Raw genomic sequence first — 13727 nt, forward strand, 5'->3', positions numbered from 1 at the left:
GGATGATGTACGCATGCACTTAAAGTCATAATGAAGGAGAACATACAAAAATAAGGAACATTTTGAAGGATAGATTTTAAAAACAAAACAGTGTCATTTTAAAAAGGATTATAAAGTTAGAGATGGTGGCAATGACTAATTAATAGTATTATTAAATATTGCTCCAAATGCATTAACTATAATTAGAATACTATCAGTCTGAAATCTAAGTAAGATGAAATATCTCAAATAAGGGTGATATTTGCTTATTTTCTGTCTGATAAGATAATTCTTCTCACTGAGCATATTTTATGTTAGAGTGTTTTACTTGTTTTAAGTGTTTTGGTCCTAAATTACCTCAGTAAGATATTACAGCTTGTTGCTGAGATTTTATGACCTATATTGAGTAAAACATGCTTTAAACTAGAATATAACTGTGGCAAAGCTGTGTCATCAACACTCACAAGTATAAAACTACTTTTTTAAAGTAATAATTTCTTATTTCAAGCATGAAAAAAAAAATCATGACTTTGACACAATTGTGTCTCATAATTAAAACAGATGACAGCCAAATGGAGTTTGCTGTTTTATTTTCAATGAAACAATAGAAAAGATGTACTCTTATAGTAGTACAGTTGGCACCGTACAGTAAACTGACAGTTAATATTTAAACATTTGAAACAATTTTGAACAGTAATAGTTCATGCACATTCAGATAAATGCTTCAAAATTACAATAAAAAAACAAAAAAAATGTCCGGGGGCCAGGCTGTATATATATATATATATATATATATATATATATATATATATATATATATATATATATATATATATATATATATATATATATATATATATATATTTCCCTTGCGCACTAATTGACTGAAAGAGCACGCACTTGGCGCGATGATGTCATGTTATCGATGGAAAAATGCATTTTTAGACCATATGATTTGCCTGAGCGGCTAGGAGACCCCGAGAGTAAACAAGCGGTTGCCTTGTTGCCTTTCCATTAAGAAAAATAAAGTAGTTTTTAGTATAAGTTTGCTGTTTTCAAGAAATGTAATGCCGAGTGCATATCATTATGTCAAGATAATGGCACTAGCATTTACTTCATTTAAGAACATTTTCAACATATTGAGAAAAAAGGTGTCCTTTGTTTTTTCTATCAAGAAAAATGCACTTGTTATTAGTGAGAATATACTTATTTTAAGGTATTTTGGGGTTCATTAAGGTTAGCTAATTTGACTTGTTTTGGAAAGTCTTGACATGCCAAATGTTCTTTTTCTACTGGCAGATAATTTTGCTTTGTTCAAGTAAAATACCCCTCATTTTTGTTTCCCTTGTTTTTGAACACTGACTTTTTGTAGTGTATGCCCATTTTAAAATACTACTAATACCACGTTTGTACACATTTGTAATTTATATTTAATGTGTACCCTTATTAGTAGTATAAAGGTATACATTTAGTTTCTTAAAGACAAATATTGCACTCCAGAGTGAACATTCTTTAAAATGGTACCTGTAGGTAAAGAAATGTTCTTGTCTATTTTTGAGAGTGACTCTGCGTCATTAATCTAACCACTATCTTAAAATTAGCATCAAAACGCCCCCACTCTTTAGCAACTTTATGACAACCTTGGATCTGCTTTTTTTCCTGTGGGTTTCTGATTCACAGCTGCATATCTCCAGGTGGTGTAAGTGTGAGTGACAGGAAGAAAAGTTCGCTTGGGGAGAAGCCGATTGATGTCACTTACTAGTTTCATGTACATGTATAAGTGGAATGTAAGATAACCAGTGTTTGAACGAGTTTCAGGGGTTAAAATACAGTCTCATACAAAACCCAAAACCAGTGAAGTGGGCACGTTGTGTAAATCGTGAATAAAAACAGAATACAATGATTTGCAAATCCTTTCCAACCTATATTCAATTGAATAGACTTCAAAGACAAGATACTTAACGTTCGAACTGGAAAAATGTGTGATTTTTTATGCAAATATTAGCTCATTTGGAATTGGATGCCTGCAACATGTTTCAAAAAAGCTGGCACAAGTAGCAAAAAAAGACTGAGAAAATTGAAGAATGCTCGTCAAACACTTACTTGGAACATCCCACAGGTGAACAGGCTAATTGGGAACAGGTGGGTGCCATGATTGGGTATGAAATGCTCAGTCATCCACAAACAAGGATGGGGTGAGGGTCACCACTTTGTCAACAAATGCGTGAGCAAATTGTCGAACAGTTTAAGAACAACATTTCTCAACGAGGGCAGCACGGTGGGACAGGGGTTAGTGCGTCTGCCTCGCAATACGAAGGTCCTGGGTTCGATCCTGCGTTGGGGATCTTTCTGTGTGGGGTTTGCATGTTGACCCCGTGACTGCGTGGGTTCCCTCCGGGTTCTCCGGCTTTCTCCCACCTCCAAAGACATGCACCTGGGGATAGGTGGCCCTAGTGTGTGAATGTGAGTGTCTATCTGTGTTGGCCCTGCGATGAGGTGGCGACTTGTCCAGGGTGTACCCCACCTTCCAACTGATTTTAGCTGAGATAGGCTCCAGCGCCCCCCGCGACCCCGAAGGGAATAAGCGGTAGAAAATGGATGGATTAATGGATTTCTCAACGAGCTATTGCAAGGAATTAACGGATTTCCCCATCTACCGTCCGTAATATCATCAAAAGGTTTAGAGAATCTGGAGAAATCGCTGACCTTCAATCCCTCAGGCGGTACTGCATCAAAAAGCGACATCAGTGTGTAAAGGATATCACCACATGGGCTCAGGAACACTTCAGAAAACCACTGTCGGTAACTACAGTTGGTCGCTACATCTGTAAGTGCAAGTTAAACATTTTACTATGTTTTTAATGTTTTTATTATTTTTATGTTTTATTGTATGTTTTATTGTTTTGTTTTTTAATGTATTGTATTCTGGTTTTATATGTTTGAATGGATCTTAAGGTCTGCAATAAATAAAGAATAAATTAAGATTGACTATGCCAAGCCAAAGCCATTTATCAACAACACCCAGAAACGCCGCCGGCTTCGCTGGGCCCGAGCTCATCTAAGATGGACTGATGCAAAGTGGAAAAGTGTGCTGTGGTCTCACGAGTCCACAATACAAATTGCTTTTGGAAACCGTGGACTTCATGTCCCCCGGAACAAAGAGGGAAAGAACCATCCGGATCGTTCTAGGCCAGGGGTCGGCAACCCGCGGCTCCGGAGCCGCATGCGGCTCCTTGACCACTCTGATGCGGCTCAGCTACATACATGCCGACCCCCCCGATTTTCCCAGGAGATTTATGGATCTCAGTGTCCCTCATAGATTACTCCCAGGGAAAAAATAATCCTATTTACACTCTAATTACTAAATAAAGGGCGTGCCCTAATTGCACTGCAGTAATTGTCCTCTATAGCATTTACATACAGCGTGCCAGTCCAGCCACATGTTGCATGTTGTTATTACTTGCACACACAGGAGACAGCAAAGCATACTTACTCATCAGCCACACAGCTTACACTGACGGTAGCCGTATCAAACAACTTTAACATTGTTACGTTACAAATATGCGCCACACCAAAAAAGAATGAAAAACACATTTCTGGAGAACATCCCACCGTAACACAACATAAACACAACACAACCATTACCCAGAATCCCATGCAGCCCTAACTCTTCCGGTCTACATTATACACCCCCGCTACCACCAAATCCCCCTACACATCAACCCCCACCCCTCTCCGTGCGTTGGTTGAGCGGAAGAGTTAGGGCTGCATGGGATTCTGGGTATTGGTACTGTCAGTGTAAGATGTGTGGCTGCTGAGTTAGTACGCCTTGCTGTCACTTACGTGAGCAAGCTGAAATTGCATTCTACGTGTGGTCGAGCAGGTACACTGTTAGGGCAGACTGTAGAGGGCGCCAAATGCAGTGTCATCACGCTCTGATATTCGGGAGTTTCCCGGGAAAAATGAGAGGGTTGGCAAGTATGACGCTATCAAGCGCCATTCATTCAAAACTCGCGGGCTGCACTAACATCAAATTTCCACATTAAAGTGTGTGCCGGTGCGTGTGTCGGAGACCCCTGGTTAACATAGCACAAAGCGTTTAAGCTTTGTATGCGGTGTTTTTCATTTTAAATTTTACATTTTTTTTTGTGGCTCCCATTACTTTCTTTAATTTGTGAAACTTGCCAAAATGGCTCTTTGAGTGGTAAAGGTTGCCGACCCCTGTTCTAGGCGCAAAGTTCAAAAGCCAGGATCTGTGATGGTATGGGGGTGTATTAGTGCCCAAGGCATGGGTAACTTACACATTTGTGAAGGCACCATTAATGCTGAAAGGTACATACAGCTTTTGGAGCAACAAATGTTGCCATCCAAGCAACGTTATCATGGGCGCCCCTGCTTATTTCAGCAAGACAATGCCAAGCCACTTGTTACAACAGCGGGGCTTCATAATAAAAGAGTGCAGGTACTAGACTGGCCTGCCTGTAGTCCAGACCTGTCTCCCATTGAAAATGTGTGGCGCAATATGAAGCGAAAAAGAATTCCACCTGAAAAGCTTCAAAAATTGTTTACTGAGTGTTGTTTAAAGGAAAGGCCATGTAACAGTAGTAAAAATGACCCTGTGCCAACTTTTTTGCAATGTGTTGCTGCCATTAAATTGTAAGTTAATGATTATTTGCAAAAAAATAAAAAATAGTTCCTCAGTTTGAACAATAAATATCTTGTCTTTGCAGTCTATTCAATTGAATATAAATTGAAAAGGATTTGCAATTCATTGTATTCTGTTTTTATTTTTGATTTACACAACGTGCCAACATCACTGGATTTGGGTTTTGTATTTGGGTCGTGTCAGGGAAATAATTGAACGGAAAAGCCTCCAGAGGGTGCAAGTGTGCAGAACACCAGGGTCCGTCGCCGTCCGGTTATTAAAAGAGTTTGACATTTGGAAGGTTGGCATCATTCACCACTGGCTCCGTCGTGAGTATGGAGGCAATAAAAACAACAACAACAATGCGCTCCTACCTTCTTGCACGGCCTGGAAAGGGTTGTTCCCGTCCACAAATTCCACAGAGATGGTAATCTTCTCCGTCTCCAGGATCTCGTTGTTCAGGTTGAGGTCCGCCACCGCCAGGCGAAACACTTCATCGTCCTTCCGCGCCGACTCGTCAAAGATGGCGCCTGTGGAAAAGAAAGGATATTTGATCAACACTCAAATACATGTAACATGGTTGAAATTCAGAGGTAAGAAAGCCCCGACTTCGAAACAACGTTGCAAAATAGTTGTATTTGTAAACTGAGACAACGTTGACGTAAAAATGACCACATTTCAATGGTCGTATCAACGTCAGACACCGACATTGATTCCACGTCGTCGATGTAATGTTGTTCCGATGTTAAGTTTGAGTTGTTCAACGCCAGGACCTAATTCAGCAAGTTACCAAAGACTATAAAATCGGGACCCATTACCTCCCTGCTTGGCACTCAGCGTCAAGGGTTGGAATTGGGGGTTAAATCACCAAAATGATTCCCGAGCGCAGCCACCGCTGCTGCTCACTGCTCCCCTCACCTCCCAGGGGGTGTAACAAGGGGATGGGTCAAATGCAGAGAGTAATTTCACCACGCTTAGTGTGTGCGTGCGACTATCAGTGGTACTTTAACTTAACTTTCAATGTTTTGTTCCTACTGGGTTATTACTTTTTGGATCTTTAAAGCAAAGGTACTGCCGGCAAGTTTTTGATGACTATCAACCTCTCAAGGAGCGTTTTAGTTTTGGATACACACGCGAATGATATTCAATTTAACATGGTATCTTTTTCCTTGTAGCCTTTAATTTCAACACGCTTGCTAAACCAGAAACCACTTGGCCGCTAATTGTGTAAGACGAGGAGCAGTGATGCGATTCTAAGCTTACAGCAGTGACTAGAGTGTGTGTGTGTGTGTGTGTGTGTGTGTGTGTGCGTGTGTGTGTGTGTGTGTGTGTGCGCGAGCACGATTGACTGCAGGTTACGTTAATAACCAGAAAGGTTACAGTAGCTGATTAAGTTGGCGAAGCTGCGGCAATATTGCTCAAGGAGAAGAGTCTAGTGTTATTACTGCAAAGCAAATTGGTCTGAAATCCCATGGAGGGTTGGAAGATAATGCGCGGACATGGACATGATTGATGGATTTTTCTTTTTTTTTTTCATTATTATTCGTAAAACATCTAGGAAACAGCCAATCTAATCAAAGACCATTGTAATATTAGACCAGGGGTGTCAAACTCATTTTAGATGGGGGGCCACATGGAGAAAAATCTACTCCCAAGTGGGCCGGACCGGTAAAATCACGGCACGATAACTTAAAAATAAAGACAACTTCAGTGAACAATGGGAGACCGGGCTTTCTGCTCCGCTGCTCCCAGTCTGTGGAACGCTCTCCCTGACCACCTGAGGGCACCACAGACTGTGGATGCTTTTAAAAAAGGCTTAAAAACCCTTCTTTTTAAAAAAGCCTTTTTTTTTTTTTTTTTTTAGATATATGCATACTAGTTTTAGCTATTTGGCTGTTCTAGTTTTTATTTATTTTTTATTATCTTTTTATTTTTTCTAATTTATTTTTTTATTTTATTTTATTTTTTTAATACACTGTAGCACTTTGAGGTTGTTTACTCAATGTAAAGTGCTTTTTACAAATAAAATCTATTATTATTATTATTATTAAAAAAATAATATAAAAATCAAATTACAGGATGTTATTTATGTAGTTTGCTTACATCGTGTGGTATATATATATTTTTTTTTTTTACATATGTAGCATAATCTAGAAAGACACAAATAATTGCTATTGTGACATCTAGTGGACACAATTAAAACAGCAGTTTCTTTCATTCAAAAATTTCGGCTCATTTTTATACTTAGTAAACTCATCCCGCGGGCCGGATAAAACCTGTTCACGGGCCTGATCCGGCCCACGGGCCTTACGTTTAACACCCCTGTATTAGACCATATCCAAGTAACAGCAATGTTCTTTTTTATTCATTGCGAACATGATTATAGCAAGTTACATTATAGAATCACCTGTTGACACTCGCATAATTCAACATGTCAGAAAAAGAGAAGAAAGTAGCTGATTTCAGCAATTACGAAAAATGTTTCACTTCCTGCGTTATGTTATGATGGGGGGAACGAAAACAGAAATGAGAAATTGATCAAGTGTACACTGCAAAAAGTCAGTGTTCAAAAACAAGGAAAAAAAACACAAAAATGAGGGGTATTTTATTTGAACTAAGCAAAATTATCTGCCAATAGAACAAGAAAATTTAGCTTGTCAAGACTTTCCAAAACAAGTAAAATTAGCTAACCTCAATGAACCAAAAAATGCCTTAAAATAAGTATATTCTCACTAACAACAAGTGCACTTTTCTTGGTAGAAAAAAAAAGATTTTGCTCAATATGTTGAAAAATATTCTTAAATTAGGTAAATGCTGGTGCCATTATCTTGACATGATGATATGCGCTCGGCATTACATTTCTTGAAACTAGCAAACTTATACTAAAAACGAATGTATTGTTCTTAATGAAAAGGCAACAAGGCAACCGCTTGTTACTCTCGGGGTCTCCTAGCCGCTCAGGCAAATCATATGGTCTAAAAATGCATTTTTCCATCGATAACATGACATCATCGCGCCAAGTGTGTGCTCATTCAGTCAATTAGTGCGCATATATACATATATAATTGTAATTTTGAAGAATTGATCTGAATGTTCATGAACTGTTTCTGTTCAAAATGGTTTGAAATGTCACATGTTAAATGTTTCAATAAATAATAAAAGTCCATTTGGCTGTCATCTGTTTTAATTACGAGACACATTTGTGTCAAAATCATGATTTTTTTTTTTTCATGCTAGAAGTAAGAAATTCTTACTTTAAAAAAGTAGTTTTATACTTGTGAGTGTTGATGACACAGCTTTGCAACAGTTGATATTCTAGTTTCAAGCATGTTTTACTCAATATAGGTCATCAAATCTCAGCAACAAGCTGTAATATCTTACTGAGATCATTTAGGACCAAAACACTTAAAACAAGTAAAACACTCTAACATAAAATTTGCTTAGTGAGAAGAATTATCTTATCAGACAGAAAATAAGCAAATATCACCCTTATTTGAGATATTTAATCTTACTTAGATTTCAGTTTTTGCAGTGTAGCGACTGGGAGCAAATGACGATGTGTTGGGAAATTGGAAAAGAAAACACAGAAAATGAATAAATGTGAGTGAGAAAAATACGTATTATTTTTCAAGCCGATATTGATAACGTACTGTACTTTAGATTTAAGTGGAGTTTGTGCAAATTGCACCTGTAGATATGTCCGAACAAAATATGACATCACTACTGAGGGAGCGCTAACATCACATCCATAAACAGGGTCTCTGCAGGATTAAACAAGTCACATTTAAGACTTTCTAAGACTTTTTTAAGACTGTACACTGCAAAAACTGAAATCAAGTAAGATTAAATATCTCAAATAAGGGTGATATTTGCTTATTTTCTGTCTGATAAGATAATTCTTCTCACTAAGCAGATTTTATGTTAGTGTTTTACTTGTTTTAAGGGTTTTGGTCCTAAATGATCTCAGTAAGATATTACAGCTTGTTGCTGAGATTTGATGACCTATATTGAGTAAAACATGCTTGAAACTAGAATATCAACTGTTGCAAAGCTGTTTCATCAACACTTAAAAGTATAAAACTACTTTTTTAAGGTAATCATTTCTTATTTCAAGCATGAAAAAAATCATGATGCCGAGCGCATATCATTATGTCAAGATAATGGCACTAGGATTTACTTAATTTAAGAATATTTGTCAACATATTGAGCAAAAAGGTCTCCTTTTTTTCTACCAAGAAAAGTGTACTTGTTATTGTGAGAATATACTTATTTTAAGGTATTTTTGGGTTCATTGAGATTAGCTAATTTTACTTGTTTTGGAAAGTCTTGACAAGCCAAATTTTCTTGTTCTATAAGCCACATTTTCTTGTTCTATTGGCAGATACATGTAAAGCGACTTTGGGTACTTAGAAAAGCGCTATATAAATCTCAGGTATTATTATTATTATTAGATACATTTTCTTAGTTCAAATAAAATACCCCTAATTTTTGTATTTTTTTTTTCTTGTTTTGGAACACTGACTTTTTGCAGTGTAATGAATACAATTTAAGACCCATTTCACATGGATACAGGCAAAAAAAGTACAAAAGACATGAAGGAAAATTTGGAGGCCCGGAATTAATTGCAAAGTATATGAATTTATTCACAGCTCTTTCACATTGGAATACAAAACTTAAACTTAACTTAACCTAACTAAAAAAGACCGGAAACTTCTCTGTTGTGAAGCAAGATTTGTTTGGAAGTCAGAATAAAGAAATTGCCAAACTATAACTTCTGACCGCTGTGTAGTTACGTTATAGCGTCCTCAAAAATCGAAACATTTCAAAGCGAGACTGAAGTTTATGCATGTTTTAAGTAAAAGTAACGTCAATTGATTTTTAAGACCTTTCAAAATTTTATTTAAGACCTTTTATGAGATTTTAGGATAATTTTAGACATTTTAAGGCCTTAAATTAAAATTATTGGATTTAAGACTTTTTAAGACCCCACAGATACCCTGATAAATCAGCGGTGAATCCTATGTCCTGATTCCCATCTATGAATGTGGCAATCCGAGAAATTGCTATTTATAATATTATGGGATTTATCGGTGTGTTCTAGTATCGCCCAATAATTATCAATCCCACAATTATTGTGCACACCTACTCTTGAATACTCTCCAAGTGTGAGATGGACCAATCAGCCTGTAAAGGATTGCTGTCAACCACTGTTTGCCTTATCCTATTCCACTAAACACAAAATGTAATTAACCTTCAGAAGGACAACCTCAAGTTTGAAATGCATCCGCGACTCAAAGGCGACCGTAAACTACAATCCAACTGCTGCTTCATCACCAAGTCCTCATGAAATATGCATCCTTCGATAATGGGAACGGTTGGCGTTTGGCAACAGTAAACACTCTCGGCTCTGATTGACTCTTTGTTCTTTTAATAACAATACAATATGGATGAGTTTGGACAAACTTGCTGTGACCTTGTTCAGACTCTACCGGACTTCAATTTCTACTTTCCATGTTAAACATGCTCACTATTTAACCAGAAAAATCGCACCCTGGTCGTATTATTACTTTTTTTCTACATTAAAAACACATCCCTGTGGTCTACATACCATGTTAAGGTGGTTCTTTGCCAACATTTTGCATCGATTATGTTTTACAGACCATCTTTAAACTGCTTTCAGACCGTTTTTCAGGATGCGCCGTTTTGTGGGCGGTCTTATTTACGAGGCTCCACTTCGACAGAATCTTCTCCCCGTCAGCCATGTTGTATTTTTTAGCGCTTCCATATGGAGTCTACTGACAGATATAAGTTAGGACTATACGATACTTTGTATTAGAAATGGCAACAGCTGAGAATGCATGTGCATGAGTCTGCCACATAAGAGGATAGGGAAAAAGAAGGAACTTATTGAGTACAATGTCGGAATTACAATGGTGGACCCGGGCAAAGCTCTTCAGTTAAGTTTCTACCATAAATGAAGATATCCGCCGACCGTACACTTGGGAAACATGTCACAAATAGGGAAAATTCCAATTATCTCCGACATGGTTGGATTTCAAATTTCCGGGACTTAAGCAGATCCCAAATACACGAAAATAGGTACTAAGAGGTAAAAAAAAAAAAAGTTGATTTTACATAACAGGTCCCCTTTAAAACTCCTTAAATGTCACATAAGGGATCATTAATTAAAAGTCTACATGCCCAGAAATATCACCCATCCTGTTAGGCTGTCACGGCTCCGACGGTGAAAAGGAGGCACCATACCGTGAATACACCTCGAATCACGTCTATAAAAGTTCTCATTCATCCAGGTCATTGTCATCTCAGGGCATTCAATCGATCGCAACTGGACTGTTTGGTTTGTCTTGGAAGACGTTTCGAGGAGGTTTCATCAGTTCGTGCTCATAGACTTAGATCGGTCAGATCTAGTCTAGCGGCTGGTGCCAAAACCCCAAATATTTATACTCCAAAAACCAGGAGGGTGTGTCTGGGCAAGGATAGTTTCGCCCTATCGTAGTGAGAAAATCAACTGTTTTAATGCCATCGAGCAATATTTAAAAAATATATATATTTAAACAGTTTCATTATTGTCTTTTATTTCATACAATTGTTTAACCAATATAAAGTCAACTGAACAGGCACAAGTCATTAAAACACCGTTGAGAATTAGGTCCTGACGTTGAGCAACTTAAACCTAACGTTGAAACAACATGCTTGGGTTGTTGGGTTGTGACGTTGATTTGACGTTTGAAATTTGGTAATTTTCCAACCAACAACGTGGATCCAACACTGGACTTCAAAGTTGTATCAATTACAAATACAACTATTTTGCAACATTGTTTTGAAAGTAAGTTTTAAAGGACATGCATGTATAATCAACGTTGTATCAATGTCTTGTTCCTGCTTGGAAAGTTCTCTGGGACTTTTTCACTGACTTTCACTATTATGTTAGATCCACTATGGACTGGACTTTCACAATATTATGCTAGACCCACTCGACATCCATTGCATCCGGTCTCTCCTAGAGGGGTGGGGTCACCCACATCTGCGGTCCTCTCAAAGGTTTCTCATATTCATTCATATTGACATCCCACTGGGTTGTGAGTTTTTCCTTGCCCTTATGTGGGCTCTGAACAGAGGATGTCGTTGTGGCTTGTGCAGCCCTTTGAGACACCTGTGATTTAGGGCTATATAAATAAACATTGATTGATTGATTGATTGATTGACATTAATGAACTTATACAATATACATGTGACAGAGTGTAGCCAAAGGCTGATTTGATTGATGGTATATAGTACCAACAGCCTGCAGGGAATCTTGCAAAGAAACAAGCCCAGGGCTCCCACTAATTCAGCGTTATAGTGAGTTGTGATTTTCATGCACTTATCTTTGGTGTATTTATCTGCCACGCATGTAAAGCCGGTCCGTGAAAATAATGCCTACATTAAACTGGTCCGTGGTGCAAAAAAGGTTGGGGAACTCTACTCTAAAGCAGTGGTTCTTAACCTTGTTGGAGGTACCGAACCCCACCAGTTTCATATGCGCATTCACCGAACTCTTCTTTAGTGAAAAATAAAATGTGTTTTTTTTTCAAATTCAAGACAAAGTTATATGTTTTTGGTAACACTTTAGTATGGGGAACATATTCTAAGTAACAAAGACTTAATTTAGAGTTATTTGGTTAGGGTTAGGGTCAGGTTTGGAGGGTTAGGGTTATAATAAGGCCAAGCCGAATAAGATTAAAGATTAAGATTAAAGAACCAATGATTGTCACACGGCATTAATAAGTACTTAATAATGACTAGTTAAGAGCCAATATGTTACTAATTTGCATGTTAATAAGCAACTAATTAATGGTGAATATGTTCCCCATACTAAAGTGTTACCATGTTTTATTACTGGTGCATAAAATGAACCGTGCATGAACTTCAACTTGTTCAAACAACAAAACCAACACAGTGCATAAACTCACAACAAATGACACAACTGCAAATCGGTCAGCTGTTGCCGTATCCGTAATACGCCGATAGAGAGAAGTTTGTATTTACACGATGAGTCGGGTGTGTTTTGACCTCCGCCGAACCCCTGAGGCCGACTCACCGAACCCCTAGGGTTCGATCGAACCCAGGTTAAGAACCACTGCTCTAAAGTATATCCAAATTGACTTCCCACGGTATTGTCTCTTAAATACACTTGAATGCTTTTTGAAATGTAATAAGTGCATTTTATTACTGTACCAGTAATGATATTTAGGAGCAATAGCAACTGTTCTACATCATTATGAGTCATTGTTAAACTGAAACCACAATGCCTCCACTTTATGCATGAGCACAAAACTCATGATGCTGGTGCATTAATCTTGGTATTACGTGACAAGTACATTCGCGGCATCGGGGAGACGGCACTGAATAAATCACTCAATCGTTTTAAAAACAAGAGAATCTGCAACAGCGGTGGCCAAATTAAACAGAGGCCGCGTCCAAAATTGTTTGGCGAGACGTATTGATTTAAATGTCCGCTGATGTTCAAGTGTTTGGTATTCATTTCCTTGTTTGTTTTGGGCCATGAATACTCGGAGTGTCCTTGAAATACCCCGAATGGGGCAAGTTAAAACATGGAAAAAGGCTTCAGTATAAGTAGTAGCTGCCATTTGTTTTCCCCTTGGCACCAGATGAATCAGCATTACAAGCGGTAATACATCAAACACTGGTTGAATTTATTTAGCAAAAACAACGGTTGTTAAATGCAACTTGATCAAAAGAAGCACCTAGTGGAACACTGACCTCAGGTCTCAGATGGCTTCTTTTGTCTTAAGAACGTGCAGACGAGTCTTTGGTTTCGTTTCACAGTAAAAAGGCATGAGTGAATTCATGAGGCTTTAACAATCTGTCTCGAAAGTGGGCACTCATTTTTTAATGAATTCATAAAAATGGAATGATTCAGTCTATGGTAAAAAAAAAAAAAGACCCGACAATAAATATGAATCCCATTAGAAGGCAGACAAAAATATTTCAACAAAGCTCACTTTCAATTAAATCAACACATTATGTTGATGCAGTACATCTGTTGTGCTCTTTAAAGAGAGGCTTAGAGTAATTAGCA

The 13727-nt window shown here is 37.9% G+C and overlaps 1 protein-coding gene across 1 annotated transcript in view; it reads right to left on the reverse strand.

The window, feature by feature from the left end:
- grid2 (glutamate receptor, ionotropic, delta 2) overlaps nt 1-13727 on the reverse strand; it is a 1088972-nt gene that overhangs the window by 1006049 nt on the left and 69196 nt on the right. The window contains exon 2 of the mRNA XM_062025903.1: nt 4999-5154. The gene's annotated coding sequence lies outside the window, so the exon portion shown is untranslated. The remainder of the gene's footprint in view (nt 1-4998; nt 5155-13727) is intronic.

The sequence above is a fragment of the Entelurus aequoreus genome, linkage group LG17, assembly GCF_033978785.1.
Source record: "Entelurus aequoreus isolate RoL-2023_Sb linkage group LG17, RoL_Eaeq_v1.1, whole genome shotgun sequence".
In the NCBI taxonomy this organism is placed as follows: Eukaryota; Metazoa; Chordata; class Actinopteri; order Syngnathiformes; family Syngnathidae; genus Entelurus; species Entelurus aequoreus.